This window comes from Manacus candei, unplaced genomic scaffold, assembly GCF_025592945.1.
Source record: "Manacus candei isolate 608988 ecotype Guabito, Panama unplaced genomic scaffold, ASM2559294v1 h1tg000119l, whole genome shotgun sequence".
Lineage (NCBI taxonomy): Eukaryota > Metazoa > Chordata > Aves > Passeriformes > Pipridae > Manacus > Manacus candei.
In genome coordinates this window covers 2,547,591-2,573,947 of record NW_026138167.1, presented here as the reverse complement: position 1 = coordinate 2,573,947, position 26,357 = coordinate 2,547,591, and the positions used below count along the sequence as shown (strand labels likewise).

The 26,357-nt window shown below is 41.6% G+C and overlaps 1 protein-coding gene and 1 long non-coding RNA gene across 7 annotated transcripts in view; one reads left to right on the top strand and one right to left on the bottom strand.

Annotated features, from left to right (window-relative positions):
• TLN2 (talin 2) overlaps window positions 1-26,357 on the bottom strand; it is a 157,167-nt gene that overhangs the window by 107,629 nt on the left and 23,181 nt on the right. For 5 of the 6 annotated variants that reach the window (XM_051770456.1, XM_051770459.1, XM_051770454.1 and 2 more), the window contains one exon: window positions 4,807-4,889. The exons of the other annotated variant lie outside the window; for it this stretch is intronic. The gene's annotated coding sequence lies outside the window, so the exon portion shown is untranslated. The remainder of the gene's footprint in view (window positions 1-4,806; window positions 4,890-26,357) is intronic. 6 annotated transcript variants of the gene reach the window in all.
• On the top strand, window positions 22,998-25,600 carry LOC127462135 (uncharacterized). The gene is made up of 3 exons (XR_007900300.1): window positions 22,998-24,235; window positions 24,351-24,486; window positions 25,052-25,600. It is a non-coding gene; the product is annotated as an uncharacterized LOC127462135 (long non-coding RNA).

The following is a 26,357-nucleotide window of genomic DNA, read 5'->3' as shown; positions in this document are numbered from 1 at the left end:
ACAGGCACTGAAATTGTTTTCAGTGGGTTTGATCCACTTGTCCCAACAACCAGTTAATGCAATTATTTAAAACAGATCACTAACACGGGAAATGAGGCAGAAAAAAAAGAGCATTTACAGAATGTTCTTTGAATGAATGTTACAGTAGTGCAACAAGTCAGCATTCACCTACTTAAGTAAGCCCAGAAGAAGTGGCAGGAGGAATTCACACAACTGGTTGTCACACTGGCACCCAAACTATCACCTCCACCATGAGCCTCATCTGCTCATCTAAAATCCTCACAAACTGAGGATGAAGGCAAAGGAATTTCTGACTTGGAAAAGGTGTTTCTTGCAGGCCCATTTGAAAAGCAGCAGCCTTGGCAAAGAGCTCAGTCATTTAGTGAAAATTCAGGTTGACAGCTTAGAGACTGACTGTCATTCATATCAAGTAAAGCATGGCAAAGTGGGTCCCAGAAAAAGTTCCAGCTACTCTTCAGGCAAGGTAACCCAATTTTCCTCTGTTCAAGTGCACAGAATGCACAAAAATTCATTCTGTGTTAAAACAGCCACATACAGAAACATGAAGTGCACTTTAAAATGGTTCAAGGCAAATCCAAGTACTGGAGCTCCCATTTTTATTTAAACCTTCAGGAGCTACTGAGCTTGTTAGGACTGCAAATGATAGCAAAAACCACTGTCATACAAATTTCCAAAGTGCCTTCTGCCCCAAGATGGTGATTTAAACAAACAAATAATCAAATAAAAAGGTACATAAGGAGATACTGATTACTATTTGTCTTTCCCACCAGATTTTAAGTCTAGAATTTGTCACATCAGCACAAATCACCTCAATCCCAAATGCTCAGCATCCAACCTAAAGCTGACTTCCATAATACACCATGTCTGTATAAATATAAACCAGTATCAGATACTGATGGTTCTTGTCTTCTCTAAATCTCTGCTTTTTGCACAACTCAGATATATATTACAGTTGTAATAATAAAATATTGGTCAAACAGAAGAAGGTATTCTGTGAAAAGTCAATAAAAACTTAAGAATAGATAAGTATGTGCAAAATCTTAGGGTTTATTTTGATGTGGTCATCCAAGAAGCAAATACATGAAAATACAGGATTAAAGAAGATCATAATTAAGAATCAGACAGTATTAGAAGGCATATCAGGAAGCCACATGGTACAATCAACTCTAAAAGGATTGCTGATGTTTCTAATACTTTAGATGTTTGATTCTCTGACCTGTACAGGTGACATTTTATAGAGTCAGTTTTTGCTTTAATACTTAGGCACCTCTTATTGTGACTAACATCAAGTACTATTATAGTTTTTCCAACAACTAACAGATTTAAACTCGAGTAAACAGAACTCTGCTGCCACCATGGACATCTTCCTTGGAAGCAGAATGAAGCACAGAACAAAGGAAACACGAGCACATTCACCCAGCTGACACTAAGCCCAGACTAGGGTTAAACAAAAAAAGCCCAAAGGTTAAAACTGCAAGAGTCAACTTCAACCCACCAACCAGGCTGGCAGTAGGACTTTTAACAGGATTTGTTGCAAGCAGAATGATTCCCTGTTGGGTTCCTCATAGGAACCATAGAACATATGGTTATGGGCCTGGAGTTAATATGGAAAAAACTCACCAAGGGCTTCCCACAGAAACTTTTCAGGCCTGAAGATACATTTTTGGTGTCACTTCTGCAGAGCCTTACCAGTGTTGAAATGGAACAGGAATTTTTCCCTGCAAAACCAACTGGACAAGAACAGTGATCCTATACTGACTCAACCCAACCCAACTTTTTTTCCTGCACAAAATGTTATTGAAGAGGCCTCAAACAGGAGTCACAGCATGGACCTTTTAGCAAAAAAAAAGTGCATGACAATTCACTGGAAACGACTGGCCAAAGACAATCTTGAAAAGGCATCAAGTGAACCACATAAGCTACTATATGTGATTCCTCTCTGCAGCTCTCAATATTGCTTGTTGGAAGTTCCATGAAGAGGAAAGTTGTCCAGAATCAAACAGTGAGTGAAGTCCACCAACAATTCCCTGATGGCATTTCTTCAACATCTGCTTTACAGAGTTACATTCATTGGAAATGCCCACAGGATTCTTGAAACAAAAGTGCCAGAGGGCAGAAGCCACAACTCTGTGCCCTCTGCTGCAGATCACTCACATACCTCTGAAGGTGAAGTGTTTCCCAAAACTTCAACTATTACTCTCTTATTCCCTCACAGCAATCAGACTAAATCAGGTTGAAAAAAAAGAAGCACACAAAAGAAATAGAGGAACAACCAATATCAACTCAAACAGCTCAACAGGTTTGGATTTTTTCCCCCATCAGCATCATGTAGTTCACTACTTTACACACTTTTTGCTTAATGATACCTATTGGAGAATTAAAAACAAAGCCAAGCACCCTCTGAATCTAAATTATAATTAATTATGTTTCTATCTCTTAAACACTCTACTCTCTATCCCATGTACTGCAGTATTATCCAGACAATTTTTGCTCACAAGCAATCACAATTTTATATCAACAGGAGATTAACACAATTTCTGTATAAATCATTCATCCTTTATCAATTTTCATGTCATGGAGGTATAAGGGCTTACAGAAAAATACTAAAAATAATTTAAAAAATTGCAAGACAGCACTACTAATTCAACATACATCTTAGAAATCCAACATACACATTAGAAAGGTGGTCACATAGAAGTGCCATCACAGCCCAGCAAATGCTGGAGAAGTAGATGCAGCAGTTTCACACAGCCTACAACTCAAGTGATGCATCCACAAAACACCCCAAATGGAAAAACAGCAGATCATCAACCCAAACTCAGATTTTCAAAAGAAGAATTTTCAATTTTCAGAATTCCAGATTTTCAATAGGATCATCAAAGAACAGCAGATAGACAATCTCCTCCCAAAGCATTTCAGCAGCTCCCAGAGAAAGCTTTTCCTGCTCTTCCAACCTCCATCCCCAGTTACCAACCAGTTTACAACACCTAAAATACCAGTTCTCTGGCAGGTGGTATTGCACCAAGGCTGAATGAGCTCATTTCCTGAGGCCAGCAACTGAGCAGAGGAGGAAGGGAAGGAACAACAGGGTCTCAATACAAAAACATTCCATGCCATCTCAAAGGGTGAGTGCTGGCTGTAAACAAGTTTTTTTGGACATCAGGTTCCTGGTAGAGACATCAGGCTCTGTGCTTTTGGTAACTAAATTATTTTTTATTAAATAAGAACACTTTTTTCAACAGAAGAAATGAACAGGGTTAGTCAAAAGAACTTGGAGTAAAACATACTGAAGAGTAAACAGGTAAAAAAAGAGTAGCTGAGGGAGGGAACAAGACCAACAGCAAAGGAGTGCAGAGGGCTGGGTTACCACCAGAATCACCAACACTAGTGAAAACAGAAAGGCTGAGCAAGAACACCTTGTACCCATCAAATCAACATCTCTGTCACAGCCACAGAACAGGACAACAAAGTCATGAGACACCAGGGAAAGCTCAGGTACATCAGAGTGAATGGTCCAAGTAAGCACCACAGCATTCCTTCTGCTCCAGCTTTAGGAGCACTCCATGCCCCCAAGGGAAAAAGCTCACAGCTACTGGATATGGAAGGATGGAAATCAGAAGTTTGTGTAATCCTTAAAAAAATTTCTGAACAGCTTTAAGCCTGAGGAAAACCTAAATCTCTGAAGAGAACAGGATGGAGCCCCAAAACAGCAGCTACTCCTTCCAGAGCCCCTGAAACCCCACTGAACCCGCGTCAGGGTGTAACAGTGTGTGCAAACATTACAAGGCAATCAGATTATCCTTAGCCTAGCACACTGCCAACTGTGTGCTAATCTAAGGTCAACCCTCCTCCTACATCCACCGTGCTCAGAAAGGGCACATCTTGCCCAAAAGCTCTAAGTCAGCTTGGCAGACTTCAAACGGTTCAGCGGAATTCAGACATTCTGTTATTGCTCTTAGCAGGGCCTGTTTCAATCTGTACCTAAAACACCTTCACTTAACCTTGTCCTGAGACATATCTGATACAAACTGACATGCTGCTTTAATTATAGGCTGCTTTGGAAGTTCACTAAAGACATTTTTCAAACACGGAGAATAGCGGGACAAAATTCCATTAGCGACCTTTTAGTATTTCAAGCACCATTTCCAGATGAGCAGTCAAAGCCAGAGACACATTTAGAACAGTAATTGTGTACAAGGTCAAAGCAACTCCAACAGATTAAGAATATGGAGACAGATTTATCAACACTTTGCCCAGAGCCAGTTTTACTGCTTTGTGACATTCTGAGAGCAATACACTATGGAAATGGTAATGTAGCTGTGAAATTATCCTGGTAATGATTTTTCCTTGTTCTTTTTGCCACCTCTTCCATGTGCTAAGATGAAACAGTTAAGTCATCTTCTCAGCTATTTGTTCTCATACCAGTGAAAGGCACAGCCCTTTTTCCTAAGGCTTAGAGAACTCATTTATTACATGATCATATTCCCCAGTCTCCCTGGAAACTGTTTAAAAACAGTCCCTGTCTGTGATGGTCACGTTAATCTCCAGCCTGTTAATTGCCATATTTACTTGGCACCTCAATATTCATGAATCACACTTATTTTTCAGTTTGATTTCTCACCTCATAACCACAGCCACACGTTCTCTAAAGAAAGTTTTACACTAATATATATATATATATATATATATATATATATACACAAGCAGCAGATAAGAGTTTTTAAATTACTCTAGTGGGTTTTATGTCTTCATAGGCATAACAAAGAAAAATAAACAGGACCTTACCTCAAAATTAAACTTCATTTAATAGAAAATAAGGTTGTCTGAAAGTACTATTTGACCACGTGGGAGGCTTCCAGTAACCAGGTCTGTAACACAAGACACAAACAAGTTACTTTCTTATTCCCAGTCCACTCATTTCTGTTTTGAAGTACCTTCGCTGTCAACACACTGGAAAGGAAGCAACTCAGGAAGTTATAAGTCTCCTTTTCTCTTTGGGAGTCAGAATGTGCACTGCCAAAATGAACAGCTTTGTGTTCAAGAAAACAAAATTCAATCCAGGCTTCCAAATTACACACAGAAAAAAGTTCTGAACGCTGAGTTTTTACAGGTAAGTACTTTGCCTGGTCAGTGATGAAAACACAGCACAAGGCTGGGTGTTAACACGAATTAAACAATCACACTGACCTCTCAAAGCATCTATTTTGCATTAACTCTGCTTTTCCATGGTTTACTGTGTGGAATAACAGTCTAAAGCACCACAGCACGAGCCCCTCTGTCCAATTAATTCCCCCTCACAGTGAGCCCCCTTCTGAAAGTGTGACTGCAGAAAAAGTAAAAACAGAACTGGAGTCCTGGTTTGTGTTTAAAATATGACAAACTCTGTTTCAAGGCTCTGGCTGTTTTGAGGAGATGAGTTTGCTTCTTTGGATGTTTTCAGGCTTTGTTTTGCAAGACTTTGATGTCATTTCCCCCCCTCCACTCAGGATTTTTAGAATCATTTGTTAGTTCTCACTCGAAACAAAAGCTAATACAGTATACTGGTTTAATAACCAGGAGGATGGGCAAAGCAGTTTGCACACCAACATAAACTGTAATTTAGCAATCCAGACCCCACAGTGCTATGAATCAAACACCACCTTCTCTCTAAGTACCTCAAAACACTTTTCCAGGCCCAGCCTTATGTCTGGCCTAGATCTTGCTGCTCACCAAGGCTTATGTTCCAGACTGCAGTAATGGAAGGTTCCCCACTTTTAGATCTCTCAGAGCACTCTCTTACCACAACCTAAAAATTCAGATGATCCACAACAGCTCTCCAAATTTCAAACTACTTTATGGATCAATTTAGAAAGACCAACTCAGGAAGAATAAAGCTGCACATGTATACAGCTACCCAGCAGGGAATGCCTTTCAGCTGAGCAAAACCTGCAGCAACAAAAGAATCCTTGCAAATAATCACCAACCAAAGCTGGCAAAAACATTTCTGATAGAACAAATTCATCATAGGATGTTTTTCTTGTCTTGGTTGGTTGGATAAGGGATTTTTTTCCCTTTCAGTGGACTTTTTAGTAACATCAGCTCTATGCCAACACAACCACAAAGTGCAGGTTAATACATTTACTGCAGGTCAGAGTAAATGCAGTCTACTTTTCCACACTTGCATATATCTTACATTTCTAAAATCTGTTTCAAATGCAGTTGTGAAGTGTTTCAGTCGCTGGTACCGGATACTTTTCATTTTCGGTCCTTTGTTGACAAAGGCATCAGAAGCCCTTTCAAGTCCCCAAGTTCTGTGAGCACCAAGCAGTGCCTGGAAGCATCTCCTCCTCTGCTCAAACCATCAGCAATTAATGGTCACATGGGTTTGTATCCAAACCTGAATGCCTGAAGAACCCAGCACATCCACAAGACAGCAAAGCCAGATGATGCAGCAGAGAGTGAAGTGACCATCCCAGTACAGCTCCTTTCTACTCACACCTCACAAAGGCACCCAAATAAACTTTCCAACTCAATACATGCTGTGAAATTTATCACCGTGGTGATTTAAACAGCCTGGAAACTGCTTTGAAATTTCTCTTTTCAAAAGCAGTTCTAAGAACAGAACTGTTGCTTAAAAAAACCCAAACAAACACAAAAAAGAACTCCCAGTTTTTGTTTCCAAGCTGTAAACCAATCATGGGGAACTAGAAATTTATTTTTCAGTAGTTTATCAGGAGGGTCTATCTACCCATTTAAGTGTCAATCACACTGGGAAGGAAGGAGGTGAAGGAACTGCTCTCTTAACATTTTACACCAAGGGAAGAAACAAAACAATTCATTTGTACATCCTACCAGAGTAACTCAATGAGTAGAATACCGTGTTTCAAAATGAAAATTTTATTTTTAAATAGTAGATTTTAAGTTATCAGAATATTTAACCGTAGAAAAAGGAATATATCTTGGGGAGTCGGAGGAAAACAAAAGTTGTTGTACTATGATATATCTTAAGACCAGCTTGAACAAATGGCACTGTGGAAACAACATTCATTTTTCAAGTAGGTTAATTACTGCTGAAGCAGTCATTTTTTTTTTTTTTAACTTATCAATAGGGAGATAAAGAGAGCCTAAAAAAATCTATTAATCACTGTTTGTTTATTCTATTGTCCTCACTTCCTGGAATGTGGGCAGAGCTGGAAGCAGACTGCCCAAAAATCCCAGTCAGCAAACTGGCTGCCCTGAGCCCTGGGATTGTTTCCTGCCACTCCTAAACCCATGGCAGGGGGAGCAGGGAGTACAGAAAGCACCTGGTTCTGGCAGCTCACACACAGTTCCACAGGGCTTTCTGAATATTTGGGGTATTTCTTAGCATAAGCTCCTGACTCCTCCCCTTCTCTTTTCTCCTAAGCTGCAGCTCCATTTCTATGAAATGCTTTGGGTTCAAACGTTAGGGATGTTATTTATAGAATGAGAAAACCAAATAAACTGAATAAAGAAAAGCAATTCCACTGCAGATTCCTACACTATGAATTAGAGGTAAATTTGCCCTTTAGAAAGATTTCCTAGGTATTCTGCATTCTTGGTGATAACATAGTTTAATTCAGTAGCATTTGGATTACAGGCTCACTGAGACCAAAAGGATAAATTCCAGCATCCTCTCATCATACGTTTCCTGAATGTGGAAGATGTTCCTCTCCACATATTTCCCTTGGGTTTATCATGTGTTTTGCCCATGCTGTGTTTTGTGGGGTGGTTTTGTTTGTTTGTTTATGCTTTTTGGATTGTGTGAGTTGTTTCTGTTGCTGTTTCCCAAGCATTGCTGTCAAAACCAGAACCGAATCCAAATATATAGTGCATTACAGAGTATGGATTCCTAGGTTTTAATCCTGTTGGCATTCATCACCACATTGCTGTATCACCCCTGCTAAATGAATCTGCCAATTGCTTGATATTTTAAAGCTATAAACAGGTGGATTGTTCCTCCCCCACCCAAGACATTAGGAAATTTAGTTCTGTGATGTAGTTCCATGCTTCAAAACTTTATGTTCCCTGCACATAATAAAGGTATTGAATGGCCATTTCAGGTACTAATTTAGATGTCCTGTGCCGTGTGACTTCTGTCAAATCCTGCTTCCTCCTACTTCATAAATGAGCAGAATTCACCTCCTGGCACGAGCTATTCAGCATTTAGCCAAATTTGACTATCCCTCAGGTGAAACTATGCTCTCAAATGCAATTCTTCCCTCACAGTTGGAACAAAACTGGGAGGTTTATCAAAGTGGTGTTCAGGCCAGACCTCCTCTGTACCTCACAGATGGTGGGAGCTCATCCCTGCACTGAGCTGCCAAGACTCAGCTTCCAGCCCCCAGGGATCCACTCCTGCTCACTCTCATCAGATCTGAACTACTGCTCTGCAGCTTCTGTTTGCCCGTCCTCACAACCACCTGCACATCTGGGATTAGGGTTTGGGGGAGATCTGAAAAGGCACAACAAGTAAATTCTGCAACATGAGAGCAAAGTCTGGCACTGAGTTCTTCTCCAGGCTTCGTGTTTGTGTAGAGCAGGAATAAAGTGCCCATTGTGATCATTTAAAGTCAACTACACCCTGCTGAAATTTCACAATTATGTAAATCTCATCTCTTACATTGTGCTGCTGAGCCAACTGTCTGTGAATAATATTCATCTGTTTCCCTGAACATGAACTTTTTGTCAGGCAAATACTCCTTGCCTCCTGCTCGGGGCTCTCCAAGAGCAGTCGATAGTTTTCCATAAAGGAGCAGTTATTACTCAAACTTTACTCTGAACCCCAGCTTCCTCTTAGGAAGTTTAAAACAAAAAGTTCCAATTTTGTTGTCTAGTAGAAAGATAGAATGTTGTTTAATGTAAATTGTACTCCTTTCAAGGTGTACAATTTCAAGGTGCCCTTTCAAGGGCAAAGATGGTTAAATAGTAACTTGCTTCAATTTTATTACTATTATTGCTATTACTGATACTACTACAGAAAAAGCTCCAGCAAATATTCACATTCAGTCACCCTTGGTAAGTTCTTTAAAACATGTTTGCCCAGAACAGTTTGTGTTCTTGGTACCAAATTGCAAAGCCTTTCCTCTGATGAGAGAAAGTAAGTTTGGGGCTTCATGTATTACAAATATCTCTGGCTCTGGATTGAGCAGAGAGTAAGTCCTTTAAAAACAGAGCTAAATACATCAGATACCATCATGGAATACAACACACAGTAATTGAAAAATGGCAGGTAAAGATGTGAAGCAACAGGTCCCTAAAAATAAGGACATGGTACTTTCCTCACTGGGGTACCATTCACACTTCTGACCTTTCAGAATTTGGAATCCACATTAACATTATCCCTTATTTCCAAGCAGACAATCTGCAAGCAGTTTAACCAATGTAAACAAGACAATAAACTGTTTTTCATGGGAACAACCTTAGGACAGTTGCAGTTCTCTGCTGAGCCATGAACACAACTCCACAGCATCACAAATTCCCCAGCACAGGGTCTATTTTCTGAGGATGCTGTGATCCTGTACACTCAGAATATATAAATATGACCTTGCACTCCAGCCAAAATTAATCAGATTTCTCATCCATTTACACTGACACACATTACAGCATCACTTATTCAGCAATCTATTGCAAAGATTCCCTGGTTCAGTGGCAACTATTGAGCCTCTGCCCTCCTAGGGCAATATAAATAAAACCAGTAAATTTTGCATCATATTTATGAGAAAGTGGGAATTCAGCTGTCATAAGCAACTACCATAAAAACAGTAATATGAGAACTTGCACTTTGTTTTTAAGTCATGAATCACTGAGGCCTCAAACATTTCTCCTCAATAAGCATCTTCTAGAGTGGATTCACCTTTCCCTTCAAACTACTCCTCCAAAAAGGCATATCAATCCATGACAGAACACTGGCCCTGCTCCCAATCCCCAGTCAAGCTTCACTCTTCAGGAAAGTATATCCAACCTTCATTTTCACCAAAAAAACCCCAAACCACATAGGCTAGGCTTATAGTTAGACCAAAAAGGAATTTACAGCACAAGGCATTTTAGAAAAAACCCGAAGTCTTAGCAATTAAAATGACTGTCTATTAAAATGGCTACCATTTCCATGTAATAAAACACATTAACAAGAACATTTTAAATAGCTTGACTATCTACTTGGTAGATTTTAACCCCATATAAAATAAAACTATAACCAGATCCAGGTCTTACATTAAAATCCTTGCAGGAAGGGTAACAAGGGCACCTGATTACAAGTACTAACAGTTGAGCTACCTGAAACAAAAAACTTATTGCAATGCCAATTCTAATTTGGGTATGCCACTTGAAAGAGATCCCACAAGGTTCCAATCAAATTATGAGGCTGTCTGCAATGTAAATACTTCTACTTCCACTGCTGACATGCAATTCCTCATCCAATCCTGGCTAAATACCTGCTGATAAAGTCATCAGCAGTGTGGGTGTTGGGAGCTGAGATTTCCTGTCCAGGGTTGCTGCATGAGCTGAACAGGCAATAAAATAATAAAAGAAATCTTTTAATGGACAGGTGAAAGAGAGAGAATAAAAGAAAAGGAAAAAAAAAAAAACCACAACAAAACAGCACAAGGCTTTGCTGTTGGTCCAATCTCTTCAGAGTGTGTTACCAGGACAGGACACCTGCCACTCTAATGGGGTAACACTCAAGCTGTTTATAGTTAAAATGAAGTTTGCCAGCTAAATCTGTTCCCAACAGACCTCCAGCCCCTTCACACTGCAGCAGACAAAGCACACAATTTACTTCCCTGGCATGACTCACGGGAAGTTTGCCAACTTTCCACACACATTCCTCGAAAGCTGGGCTGCTCCTATTTGCATCCAAAGGGTTGGTATAGTAATGGTTCAGAGACTCCAGATACACAGTGTTGGAAACCCAGCTTCAACAGACATAAAACCTGGATTTTCCACTTTTATATTATCCTCACTGCTTCACTAGACCGAAGAGATTCTTTTTAAAGAGCACTGGTTTGTAAAACCTCCTTATCTTCTGATAAGAAAAATTATTAAACACTTAAGTTATTAAACACTTAACTTGGGTAACACTTTAACTACCCTGCCAGTGAGAAACACACTGAATCACAAATATACTAAATATCCAAAGTTCATGTTAGCATATAAATTTCTGATGTGTGGAGTGAGAAAGCATTTAGAACTCAAACCAGAATTCCCCCAAACAAACTTAAAGTCCTTTCTGTTATCATGCCAACAAACCCTGGATGGAGCAGGCCTTGTGCATTCCAGGGAATCTCCAAACAAACAGCCCCAGCCCCAGCCCTCCTCGGAACCAAAGCTGCTCACCAAAGAAAATGCAGCTACACTGAGACGTGGAGGGAAGTGGTTCTGGGCCAACTCCACACACACACAGGTGTGCAGGGGTGTTACTGTCACTTCAGACATGCCAACACACACGGCCTCCTTGCAGAGCTTCTGATGAGTTCAGGTGTCCCCACACTCCATCCCCTCAGGGCAGCACCCTCAGCGTGGCTGCAAGATCCCAACGGGAGGAAATCTCTTACATCCAAACACACCCCAAAAATCCCACCAGCAGTAAGGAAAAGAATAACTTCAGAAAATGTGGAGAACATCCAGTGAATCATTCCTGGAGCAGGCAAGGCCAAGGCACTACTTGGTGATTGTCTTGTCAGCTCGAAGGTCACGTTCCCAGCACAGAGACTTGGTCTCGAGCCTCATACACAGCATTTCAACCTTTACAAACCATGATTTTTAAATTACTTTCGATACACTTCCCCATCCAAATGACAGCCGTTTCTGCAAGTGAGTGAAGACACATTAAATGGATTAAGGAGCTGAGTGTCTGCCTCCTGTGCTTGTTTTCTTGTAGGAGGTAAAGTCTTTCGATGCAACCGTGGGAGGGGGAATTTAAAAGGCAGCTTTAATCACTGCTACTTCTTAAGAGTTCCTCAGTGACTGAGAATTTAGTGTATCTTCAGAGTGTACACATCACTGCTATACACTCTACCAGATCTGCACAAAGCAGTTCTCCTTCTGCCTGATCTGTCTTGGAGGACGTTAATTTAACGTTTTGGAAAGAAACAGCACATCTTTAACTATGCAGCTGCCAAATCAATTCTTTCTCATTAAAATACGCTTTGAATTTCATAAGATCTTCCCACAGACATAAATCTTTCAGTCCCAAGCACTTCCTGTCATTTTAATTGCTTCCCTTCAAGTCCCCCAAAGAACAGAAATGATGCTTTGCAGTGTTCACAGACAGGTTGAACAGCACTTATTGTGTCCTGGGGGAGAACACTGCCTGGAATGGCTATTTAAAAGGGGGAAGAAGGAGAGGCAGTGCTGAAAAACACAAACCTAAGATATACATGCTGTTAGTTCTCTGAATGGAAATCAGAAATACAAGAAGTTCAATGTCCTTCTTGTTCCCCCCCTCCCAGTAAATGCAAGAGAGATGAGAGATGTCTTCTCTTGACAGACCAAGCTTTCCCAGCACATGTTTCTGGGCTGAGACAGGGCCTGAGTTATGGTGGAGAACACAAAATAACCCTTTTCAAGATGCTTTCACTACTTCTAGATATGTGGTGATCTTAGATCAAGTTTTTTTATATAAATATTATATATTTATTCGATAGGCTGAGGAGAAGGCAAAACTCCATCACACTTCTGCACTGAAATGGTCTTGAACTCAGACCTCCAAGTGTGTACACGATTGGTTTAACCCCAAACAATGTCCTTTCCATTCACCCTCCACACTGGAGGTATTTTGGTTTCCAATCTCCTGCCTCGCCAGGGTTCACCTCGAAGTTCACTCCTGTGAGTCTCCTCTACACACCAGCCCTGACTACCAAAACCTTGCTGTGAAGAAACTTAAATCAGGTGTCCCCCCCCAGGCACTTTGATAGAAAGTGCTGTCAACTGAGCTACTTAAATACTGCAAAAAGCTTGAAACAATCCCAGCCACTCAGAGCTGGTTTCAGGTGTTGAAGGTGACTGCAGAGCTGCCACGGTGCTGCTGCAGATGGAGAAATGCAGTTAAAGTTGTTACCACTCTACAGCTGGAGGGTTACATGGCTTAAAAAAAAAAAAAAAACAAACAAAAAAAAACCAAAACCAAACAACCTCCCCCAAAAAAACCAAACAAAAACCCAAACAAAAAAAAAAAAACACCACCGAAACACACTCCCCAAACACAGCCCCTCCACACTGTCAGCATGTCAGCAACAAGTCAAACTGCTTGTAGGGAAAAAATGGACTGACTTCTAATACTTTCAATAACTGAGACTCAAGAAAGATATATTTTCACTGATTTTCCATTCACTGTCCCGGAGTTGAAGCCAAAAAAGTAAATCAAGCAATTTTCCTATCTGGTCTTTTTGAAACAGGTCACTGTGACACCAGTGTGCAGGGAATGAAGCCTTTAAAAGGAAGAGGTAAAACACTGCATTCTTAGCTCCAGCCTGCAGATCACATTTCAGTATTTTCACAGTCTCACAGAGTTGATACCTAAAGTTAATTCCAGAATTTTTTTCTTACAATGTCTGCCCAAGGGATTGATTCCACTGCATTCAGAAAGCACATCTCAAGTGTTTATTGCTTCCAGATTTTGAAAGGAGAAATTACTGTTGTAATTTCTGAGCTGAGTTGTCTTAACAGCTCTGCTAAAACCTCTCTGGTTTTCATCCCAAAGTCTCACTTCAGAATAAACGTGTTTCCTGTGTATTAATTCTTCAAGAATACAGAGCCCAAATTCAACTTTTAGGCAGAAAAATACATTTATCAAGGCAGATGAACACAGCCCAAATCTTAGAGCAGGCTTCTTGAAACACGTGCAACGTATTTGGGACCCTGAGTTACTGCATGTAACACTCCATAACCTTTTTACCCCACTCTCTGCCAAAAATCCAAAGCACCACATTCAGAATTTGCACTAAAAGCACAATTTGATAATCATGACCTATGTCAACTCTGCACTTCTGGTTTTATTGGCTCAAGTTAGCACGGAGGTGACAAGTGACCTCACCGTCCTGGATATGTGAATTATGTCACAGGAGAGGAGCAGCAGCTCACCCAGGTCTGCTCAGGTTCATGAGCAGTGAAGCTGCTGTGGAACACTCAGATCTGAAGGTCTGCACTGCACCAGCCCAGCCTGCACCCAGGGATCAGAGACACAGAGGTCTGAGACTTTTGCCCTGACAGCTTTGGCTCTCAGAAGGCACAGAACTCGAAATTAAAATACAAGAGTCTACCAAGAATACAACTGATTGTGGAATGCAACAACCAAAACACCCGCTTGGGAAGGCTGGTTTGGGTCCCAGATCACAGGAATGTGTGAACCAACACGAAGGAAATGATCAGCACAGTGTTGTGCCCGAGCCATTCTGGGTGACCAGGGGAAGTGAGCAGGGTGACAGAACACAGCTGTATTTGGGGAGGGAGCATTCAGCAGGTCAACAGGCCAAGTGACACTGTCTGCATTCAACTCACATCTTCACTGCCATGTTTCTAAATCTGTGGTTTAGGTATTACATGGATTTTTATCATAACCACTTCCAAGTGCTCCTGGTTATGTTTTTAAGTGGCAGATTCCACTTGTGTCACACTACACTGGAGCAGCAACGCTCCTGACTCGGCTGCAAACTCAGAGCAGCCCAACTCAGAGCTGTTCTCTGGATTGACTTTCACTCCAGCTGCTCTCATGAATGATTAACACTCAAGGCTCCCACAACTGTGTGTTGCTGGCTCCTTGGACAGCACTCAGCTGGAGGGACAGATGGACAGCAAGCTTTTGGAAGCAATTCTGGCCAAGAACATCCATGCCAAACTCTCTTTCTGGACTGGCATGGGGAGCAGCCTGTGGGAAGAACCTCACTTCTGGTTCACATATTCACCACTTGGCAGGGTGCCCTGAACTTGCAACTGGCAAATATTTGGGAGGGGAAGCTTTTCCTGGTGAGAAAGCAACAGGGGACACATCAGTCCGAGGGTGTGAAGATGACAATCAGGTCTTGTGTTTAGAATTACAACTCTAGGATTAAATAGAAGATTAAATGCAGCATGGCATTAGTGTAGCTTCCAGAAACACAGACAATGGGCTGAGGAACAAAGTTTTAGCCATGTAAAATAATCACTTCCAGAACATCCAATTCTTCTGAAATATTTCTGAATTGCTGGAGGGGGAGGTGTCTCTCCCAGGGAAAAAACCCCAAGGATACAGTATCTTAAACCTGAAGAAACCTCCAAAACTGCCCAGAATTTCCCCAGTGCAATTGAGAAAGGCTCATCTCTTCTGGCACTGTGTTCTACCTCCTCCTGTCTTTGCCAGTGCACAATAATCTGTGCAGATGGAGAGTATTCTCTCATTGCAAAAGCCCCTGAGGACATGGACCCAGAAATGAAGGCTCAAGAAATCCAGGTGGCAGAATAGATTTTTTTTTTCACAGCAACCATAGTTGGGGAAGTAAAAAAGCCTCATGATGGACAGCCTCTGTCTGAGCTTTTATGCCTTCTGTCCAAAGGACACACACGCCTGAAGTGACTGAATTACTTCAATTAAATGATGATACTGAAATTCTAGTCACAGGGAAAGCAGTAAAAAAAAAAAAAAAAAGAGAGAGTATGAGAAACCAGAAGTGAAGGTTTCATTTCTTTCTTCAGTGACTTTCAGCAGACATACTGGTGTAATGTATATAATGTGTATAATGTGTATAATGTGTATAATCTTTACAATCCTAACCTGTTTGTGACCCAGGCAGCAGGGAGGACATTGAGCAAATGGGAAAACAAAAGAAGTCATCTGATAAGTAACTGGCACATTAAACAAAAGAGCTGAGAGGAAATTCCTCTGCACAAAGAAGTGTGTTTAAGGTTGTTGTACAACTCTTACCAAGTGGACTTGTAAAACAAATGGGATGTAATTTGCAAAAAAAATCAAGACAACATAAAATGCATAACAATAATAATTATATCTGCAGGGAAATATATCTGAGGAACCTTCCAACCCTGACAGCTGTGGCTCAGTTGAACTGAGAGGTCACTTGCTGCACAAAACCCTCACACAAATCAGGCTCCAGGGAAGAAAGGGACACCCAGCCATGCTCATCTGCCCAAAAATTACAATTCTGAGACAATAAAAGAGATATTCTTAGGAGTTTCAGAGATGGAGGGAGTTGCAAAGAAGGTCAGTGTAAAAAAACAAACAAACAAACAAAACAGGACCTTGGCAATTTGGGGAGTTTTCACTACAAGAGAGCCAAATATACCCTCACAAAAACACAGGAGCTTTCTTCAGGGTCAAGAGGCACTGTGCAAGTGGTGAGCTGTGCTTGTTAGTAATTAATGGCAGGAGTGTCTTAAAGGAACAAGTAAAGTTAGTTAACATTTCAGTAATGAAAATAGTTTTGCTTTAAACAGCAGTAAATGCACTGAAAACGCAGCAGGTTTGAAATGCAGAGACTGAAGATTCACAGGCACCTTCAGCTGATCTGAGTTTCTTCCTGTAACTCATGAAGACACAGTCAAGACAATGATGATGATGATGGTAATGGCAAAAACAGCTATCAATATTGCCCACATCTTATCATTCTCCCAGAGACTTCTGTGCTCAAAGCCCAATTTCCCTGAAGTTTTCCTCTTCAAGTTGCAAAGGAGTTTTTTTCCCCTTAACTTCCATTTCCAGCAGCAACTGCTCCACAACAGCTTTCCAATTCCACCCACCAGGCACTCCTTTGAAACAACCAAGTTTCAGGACACCTTCCAAGGAGCCTCCCATTCTCCACAGGGATTTATTTACAAGCACTCCCAGCTTTGCCACTGGTCCCAAAACTGAGCCATGGAAAATGGTCCATTTTCCCTGTTCCCTGAATGCAGTCACCCCCCTGAGCACCACAGCTGGGAAGCCTTTAAAAGTGACAATTCCAGCAGAGATGCCAAGGCCCCAAACTGCCCTGTGAGGGACAGCAATTCCACCTAGGGCAGGAAAAGGCTGAGCACTCCCAGCGAGTGACACCAGTGCACAAATCCTGAGGTTACGTTCCACCTCCACGGCTTCCTTTGGGGCTGTGAAAGCCCTGCTTCAATCCAGCTCTCCTGAAAAACCTGCACTGGAATTCCAGGGCTTTATTCCACCAGGGTTTTGTGCACAGCAATATGATCTTGAGAGTGAGGAGACATTGTCAACAACCAGAGCACGTTCCAGCCACACAAATCCCAGCTGTGCCCTTGTCCCGGCACACTGCAGGGGTGGCACTGCCAACACAGCACCTGAATTTACCCCAGAGAACAAAAATCCATGTTTCTGTGGTTAGGAACTCTGAAACCTAAATTTTCAAAAGATCCCTGCTCCAAACTGAATATTCACACAAGGAGAAACCTCCAATAATGAGACGGTTTGCAGAGAAGGTCAGTGGACCACATAACTCAGTCTCCCGTGGAATTCACCTTCCCACACAAGCTGCAAATGTGAACTATACTCAAAACAGTTGTTATTCTATGACTTCTGCAACTAAAACTAAGATTTTAGACAATACTTAAGTCAGAATGTTACCAAGTAATCAAATTTTAAAAACTGAAGTAGCAAATCTAAGATAATTACTGACTCGATACCTGCTAAAGATAACTAGAAATTTGATTTCTTCTACTAAATAACCAGGCATCCTGATATCTCTCTCAAACTTATTTCTAAGGAATCTATGATGTTAGATTGGAATAAAGACTGAGTTAACCCTTGCAAATAGTTTTGCAATTAAGAACTTCTTTTTTTTTTTGCTGTTAGTCTGGGGGAGGGTGTTCCTTTTTCTTAAATCAAACTGTGGCAAAAGGTATTTTTCTTACAAAAGTACTTCTGAAAAAACAGGGTATTTTCAACCAATATATACAGTGTCATTCACTTATCAGCTTAAGTCTGGATGCACCACACAAATGTTTCTGGTCAAACAATGTTTTCTTGTAGGGAAAAAAACCCCAGGGTTTTCTGACCCAGAGGGTCATTCTGGACAGGGAGCAGGCCAGAATTTTCCTCTGCCTTAGGAACACAATGATTTTAGGTCATACTTTGCAGTTATTTCCTATTTTTGTTGACCATCATCACTGATAAGCAAACAAGTCACCGCTGAAAACATTCAATATTTTAGGACTGCTAATTATTCTCAGCATCACATCCCATTTTGAAACCTTCCCAACAACTGCACAGATTCCTTCACATATACTCTGGCACCCAGTGTTTGACCTTGCACTCTTTCAGTCCTGTGTGCCCAGGGTAGGTTTGTTACAGGGATTTCTGTTGCCTTGCTTGATCCAGCCTAAGCCAAGCCTATAAAAATGGAATTTCCAAAACGAACAGGAGAAAGGTGAATATGCACATTTTTTAGCACTACTATCCACTTCAGGCATGTTTTCTTTCTGTCTAAATGACAGCCCAGCCAAGTGGAAGGAAAGGTAAACCAGGATCCAAACCAGGACAGCACTGACATAGTTGTTAAACCACAAAAAGGCAGAAAACCACTAAAATCTAGGCCATGAAATATCAGCTCAGCTACAGGCACAGAGTTTCTGGAAAGGTAAAAACTCTTGGAAAGTGCAGGAGCTTACAGGTAATGAACCAAACCTCGCTGATTCTTCCCTAGCATTCCCCAAGAGAAATCACAGTACTTTCAAACCACAGGAACAACCAGGAAGCAAAAGAGTCGACCAACATGGCTTTACATCAGCTCTCTATACAGTGAGGTTTCCAAATCTGACACCTGTTTACCACTTCTAGTTGTCCCCAGTCAGTGAAACTTAACTTTTAAAATGTTCTTCACAACATTCAACTGTTTATCTGCATCGTTTCCAGCCTACCTGACAAATGACCTTGACTACAAACAGCTTTATTTCCTTATTGAATGGAAAATCAAAACCAAACTTTCACATGCCATAAGAGGAAGCTGGCACCCTATTCCTTTCCTATGTGCTGCCCCACAGAGATGCTTATGTCAGCCCAGTATTTCTTACAGACACCTGTAACTTGGCCAGAACCATCTGGAAAAGCTTGACATCCAAGTCCACTCTTGGAACATTAGTTTTCAACCAACATATCCAAGTGCATCTGCAGAGCAGAAAAATCCAGTCAAGTGTGAAAGCTTTGCTGTCCAACCACCTAAAGCCATTTATGCTCTGGGCACACTCATCCAGCCCCACCTGCAAAATGCAGTTTGCAAAACTGCTTCTTGTTTTCCAGCTGTGGATCTCTCACTGCCTGTAACACGCTCAGAGTCAGGAGAATCCTACATGGAAAGTGCTGTGGTTTAAAAATCAAGCAAAATCCAGCTAAGTCAGGTAATTTTCTGACTTCTGGAACACACCACCAGTTCAAACAGAACTTTCAAATAGTAGAATGTTAATAGTTAAAATTCAACCAAGAGCAGAGGCCAAACACCAGCGTCTCTCATTTCAGCACTTATGTACTATAAAAATGCATGAAATTCAATTGCAGCCACTTAGGTTTTCTTATGCCATTACTTCTACCCCATTCCACATTTCTTATGACTGGACAAAACTGAACTGCTTAATCAGCATGTAACATTCCATGCAATAACTTTACAGAAATCCTCACTAACTATGTATTTCTCCATTAACATTCAATTAACACTGTAGAAACTTCAGAAAAATTTCAACCATTTGTGCCATCAAATGGAATAGATTTTTTTCCATCTTATGGTAGCCTACAGCCTCAACTCTGACACCCTGTTCCTTAAGCAAATACATAGTCTCCACAAACTAAACATCACCATTTAGCCTAAATTGATTTGCTCCACATTAACTTCATTATACTAACTCCTATGCCCCTAACAGTATCTCTGGAGAGCACGTGAATAAATTAAAATTAAATTACACTACCACATGAAAAATAACTGTTTACGTGGTGTGGTTATAAAAAAAATATCAAAGTCCTCCTTATTTTCAAAAACTCATTTCTGAATGCTGGGCCTGTGTGCTATGCTGTGAGGATATATTTAGCTGCTGCACTACAGCTCCCATCTCAGGTTACACTGTTTAAGTCTAAAAGGCAATGCATGTGTTCAAAGAGCTGTTAAGAGTAAACATGCAAGTCCTAATGGAAAGTTCATGTGGACTAGGTTAAGCTTTATAGAGATATAAAATTCAGTCATCACACGGGAGGACTTGGACATCTTGTTTGTCACACTTTTCAGCCCTCAAAGGTGCCTGCACTAATTCCTCAGTTTAAGATGGGAAGAAATTAATTGCTGTCCCTGTTAGTGAAGAGCCTTTGCACACCAGGCTGAGACAGAAACAGGGACACCACACTCTCAGGGACTCCCAGGTCACAGCTAAGGCCTGTGGTTTCCAAACCCTTCACCCTTGAAAGGGCAACAACCCACACAAACCACAAAAGGAAGAGGATCAGAACTGAGCATTTCTTTTGTGCACCCAGGCTATGAAATCTTTGCCAGCCTCACACAGACCTCGGTACTTTCAGATTGGTTCAGCTGCCTCCATTCCCTGCATATGGAGAGGCACAACAGTGCCCTTTCCAAAGCAAATATACAGCATTTCAAAGGACCAGGAATGAATGTGCAACCTGGAGGCCAAAGGGTAGAAAACAGCAGGCTGAAGGGGAAAGATACCGAGAAGAATTTGGCAGCAATTCCTCCTTCCATCCAGCGCTCATGAAAAGACTGTCTGTGGCTTTCACATTTGATGATAAGAAGCTTGAGAAAGGCAGAGCAACCACAGGAGGCTGAACAACCAGGAAACCACCGTTTGTGGCTCTCAAAAACAACTTATGCAAGTGAATCCCCCCCAGAGCTACAGCTTTACCTGCCTCCTCACCACAGCCCCTGACCAGCTCTCGAATATTCAAGTCACCCATTTGCTGAGCCCTGCTCAGAGCTCAGGCTCCCAGCTGAACCAACCTCCCCTGGATGCAGTGGGAAGGAACACAGCCTCTCACTTGTAGCTAAAGGAATGTCAGCAGTGTCAAGCCAATCCTAACCATGTTTAGGTCCCCAGAGAAGAACTGATCTAAACCACGTGCAGGACACCTTTCATTACTACCAAATCCAACGACAGAAAAATCACAGCGGGCACAGAGAAGAGTTTACAATATTTGAAAATGGAAAAGAGAAAAAAAAATAATCACTGAAAACAACAAAAAATGTCAGTTGTCATACTAAGGAAACTTGACCTTTCTGAAGTTGTTCCCTCAGAAGCCTTCTGCAGCAATCAGGCAAGAAGCCAAGCCAGGACACTGAGGCTGCAAAAAAGAGAAAGCTGAGAGCACACAGATGATGAACAAGCTGAGTGTGCTGCATGTGGAAGCAATAGGGGACACTGAAGGCAACAGCCAGGACCACAACAGTTGCAGGGGTCTGTAGAGGAAGAGGTTGCACAGGCACCTGCAGCATTAACAGAGTGAAAGCATCCAATGGAGACTGAGACACCTCAGCATCTCTCCTTCCACTTAATTCACCTCAAACAAAATTCTTGTTCCAAGACAATCCAAGTAACTTCAGCAGTTAAAGGTTTTACATTAGAGCAACAACAGCAAGGAAAATGTAGGTGTTTTTTTCTTTTCCCTCTGCATAAATGGAAACGTGGCTGAACTCCTGCTAAAACAAACAGAAGCTCACAGTAATGAGATCAAGATTCAGATGGAGCCTGACAGTGACAAATCTGTACTGACAAGTTTGCAGACACCTTTCTTTTAACCACATTCCCTGGAGGAAGAGAGACTCTGAGTAAGATCCCCAAATGGTTTGCAAGAGTCAAAGTGAACAGTTAAAAACTAAGGGGAGCACCTCTCACTGAATGTAAACTGAATAAATGTAAATCCCAATAGGTTTTCCATCTGAAGACTGGCTTAGATCCCTCAGTACTTCCAATAAGGAAGCAAGGCTGCAGACACCTATTTCTTCCTCCTTTTCCTCATTCAGCTCAACCACTGACAGCCATGAACCTTCAGTCCAACAGACCTTCACACTTCTATCCTCATACACTGCACATCACCACATTAGTCACTCTGAAAGTGTAGCATCAAAGCTCAAGCAGTAGAAACATTGGGAGAAGTGCAAAAATGTCAGTGAAATTTGACTACACAATTTTTACACAACCAAAGCAAAACTCTCTTGTCAGAAATCGTATATATTGGTTTTCCACAGCACTAATACAGCTTTGGGAGTTTTTTTTCTATTTACTTTTCTGGCCACCTCTTAAGAGAGCATGTTACCTTGCTGACACCACCCATATGAACTCTAAATATTTGACCAAGCTTAAAGCAAAAGCAGCATGATTGGAAGTACTTTACTTCACAGAAAAAAACCACCTAAATGCCCAAGAGAGTACCCTAGCCTGTGCTCCCATTTCCTGTGGAATGCACAGATAATTTCACTCAGTCTGATCCCCTGCTGGAACTCTAAGGTGCCTTCATCCTGTCCCATGGTTGGATGTGTGTGAACAGCCATGCAATAAAAGCATGAAGAGAGTGCCTGGCACATGGAGCAAGGAAATGTGGCCACAGGGATGTCACAGTGCTGGGTAACCCAGGGAGCTGGAACTGCAACAGGCAGAGCAAGAGACAAGCAGGGTTGGGCAGGAGATGGAGCTTTCAGCTGCTTCCCAGAGTGCCCTGTCTGGGCACTGATCAATCACACAGTCACAGATTTGCAGAAGCCAAAAGCAACAACTCACTCACCTTTGAAGAAAAATCAAGAAGATCAATCTTAAGCAATGTGAGCTTAAGAAAAGCAAGCAATTTTAAGCTTCCTGGCTGCAACAAGCTCTCAGTGCACCCAGGCAACACCAGCTGAAGTTACACTGCTGGATGAGTGTTCATCTGCTGCTCAGCAACATTTTTCTTCAACTCAGAGACTTACACCTCCTTGATTTTTACTCTACACAGGCCACCTCATGCCAGGGCTTTAACACATCACTGCTGAGCACTTGGCAGCCAGTTTTCTGGTTTGACATTGCCACTAGAACTCCAGGAATGCAGGGAAGGTCAAGAGGAGTGGCCCACCTCTGGAATGCCAGCAAGGCTCCCGTGGGCACTGGGGCTGCAGCAGCAGTGCAGAGCAGTGTGCCAGGTCCTCCACACCTCAGCACTCTGCACTTCCAACATACTGCACATGCAAATGCATTAAGATCAAGAACTCAGCTACTGAAGGCAACAGGTTGCCCATGACACAGCATTTATAGCCAGCAAGTTCTTCACTGTGTCCTATACTGGAGGATATTTTCCAGTTTACTGTAGTGATCATTTCCTCCTCCCCAAGCTGTAATCCAGCAGGCTTTGTTGCTTATTCTTCCCCAAATCTTTTGGTCCCAAAGTCCAAGAGAGTCATGTCATCATCACTGTATTATCTATTTACCTTTCCCTAGCAAACCAACACTTCTTTTACTCTTCTTGTCACCTAGAATAGTTCTCCTCAGTTCCCAAGCAAAAGAAGGGCGGGAGAAATTTTGTTTCAGATGTTCTGGCAACAGGGAATAGTAACAGTATCACAGGAGAAAGACAAACAGGGTGCCAATGTACATCCCAGTGATGAGAGCACCTTCTGGAACCAGCTCCTCTGAAGTGCACATAAGCAATTAAAATTCAGTCTGGTATTTAATAATCCAGTTCAAAATCAGAGATATCTAATCACTTGGTGAAAGACAAAATTATTCAAACAGAAAACTCATCACACAACACCTGCACACATAACTGCTTAACAGGAAGCTTTCTTTGTTTTGCATAATTGCTTATTAAATTGCATACTGGCTTTTTGAGGTGGTAGCATTTTCAAATGCCCAACTGCAAAATAAAACTAAGATCCCAAGTAAACAAAAGCCCTGTCTTCCTCAATTTACACTGAGCTTTCTTGCAAGAACCTTATAAAAGCCTATACTTGTTTGTTTACCCAGGCAGGGAATGCATGTTTTGATGACCAACAACACCCATGGCTGCAATGCAGGGTCTGTTCTAGGTTTAGAGTTTCCTCAGAGTTTCCCAAGACCTTTTAAGGATCTGCTCACAGCAGCTGTTTGTGAAGTTCCCACCCACCAAAAGAACAGTTGCTGAAATATGGAAAAAATCCTGAGCTGCAGAGGGAGTTTGCAGAGCTGAGCCCTCCTCAGCTGGCTGCTCACACACAGCCAAGGCAGGCACAGAACCCAGGCCCTGGACAGCAACCAAAGCCCAGCTGCCCCAGAGCTCTGGGACCATGGAAAGGTCTGCTCTGCAAGGCTCCAAGGGAGCATGCATGGGGCACTCCCATGGTTTGGGAATCTCAGAGGTCCTGAGCATTAAACTCCACTAATTCGCTCTTTACCTCACGTAATTTCAGGCAGAAGCTTTTCAATATAATGGTGAACACTCCAAGCCAAGAAAGAACAACTTCAACTCTGTTCCCATCTCTTATCTAAATAAGATCTTTCTTTAAAGGACCCTCGATGGAAGGACCCTACAAATCACAGAGTCATGTGAGTAACTCCTTTCAACTATTTCAAATATCACACTCAACAACCTTCTGAACACTGGGAGCTGTTCTACATTTCCTTCTGGTGGCTGCATTTCCAGTTCCTATACACCTCAGGTTCCAGGAAAAGAGCTTTGTTGCAATGATAATATAAGCAGTGATGATATAAAATCAATATTTTCCCTATACACTATGTGTAATAACTTGGTACTATAATTCCAGCATTACTTGTTGGCTCCTTATATCTTTGGATTCTATTATTTCATTACCACTAAAATGTTTAAGCTTTCCTTCTGTCTCCCCTTATCTATAAAATGCATCTTGTTCATTTATTTAATTTGTCAAAGCAGGTGTTTTGAGCTCAGTATTTCTTTATACATTTTCAAAAGACAACTAACTTCTCATCCATTGGTGTACCAAGATAACAGCTTCTGACACATTCTAAAATGAACCAGCCAGGAATGCTCATCTATTTATTTGAAGTATGGAAAGCACACACAAGAAAAAAATCTTCAGTAGAAAAGAATATTTAAACTGAAGCTCTCTCACAACTCTTCCCTACTTCTCAGTAAACAGGTTTTCTCCAGAAGCCAGAGCTCAGAGATGTAAGAAAAATCAGAAAATTCTTCAGATAACAGAGTTGACTGAAAAGACATGTCCTGATTACCAATATAATTTCCAAAGTCATATAAACTGGATTGTTTTTCTTTGAGAACACTACACAGAAATCTAAGGGAAAAAAAGCAGAGAGGTAGACAACTCTGGAATGACAGAGCAACAGGAATAGGAAGAAGAATTCTGCTAAAATGTGGACAGAAGCAAAAGAAGTGCCAGGCCCTCCTACTTACTAAGAGGTTCAGAGAATGTGAACCAGTGTGCACACAGTTTAATTAAAATGCTTACCATTTAATACCTGATTTAACTGTGCATTTTTTTAATACTAAAACAAGAACCAGTGCCTTGCCCTTAACTTCAGGAGAAATAATTCAAGACCCTATTCTGAGTGGTCTTTCCCTGCTGCCAGAAAAGGCAAAGGGACACCCAGACTGCACAATTTCTTACAAGCTTTACATTTCCTGAAATATGAATTGACACAACTTTCCAAAACTCATAATATTGAGGTTTTCCTTATCATGCTGCCTAAGCCAGCTCTGCATCTCAGAGTGCAAGTTATTACAGCAACCCTGAGCAGCTCTCACCAAGCTTCCATCTGCCTCAGAAAAAAAGAACCTTTAGAACAGTTTTTGAACCACGAGCCCCTTTTAACGCCCTTCATTAGGACAGTCATGAAAACACTAAACCAAAAGTGGCACATTTTGTAGCCACAACAGCCAGTCATCCCCTCTCCTGTCCACACACAGACCCAGAGCCCAGGGTTGGGAGGAGCTGAATGACACTGGGGACATTCCTGGAGCTCCACGTGAACACCACTCAAGGACACTGGGGCAGCACTGGGGGCTGAAAGCACCAGCCCCACCTGTGAAAAGAATGTTTCAACTGCAACTTTAACGTGGCTCAGATCACCCTTTGCAAGCCAAAAAGCCCAAAAGTGACTTGGGAAGCTCTGCCTGAGCAGCAGCTTTATTGCTGGACTGACATCACAGTGGAGGTTGGCTGGCTTTGGGTCTGGCAGGGTGAACATTCCTCCTCTGCAGGAGAGGCCAGTTTATTATCTTTTCCTCCTCCCTAAAAGCAGTTTCCTTTTCCTTAAAAAAGAAAACCAAACAAAATGAAAAAAAAAACCCACCCAAAACCAACAACCCAAAAAACACCCCCACCAAAAAAAAAATTCCAAAAATCCAACCAACCAACCAAAAAAAACCCCAAATCCAAAACAAACCAATAAAAAAACAAGCCCACAATACAACATAAAAT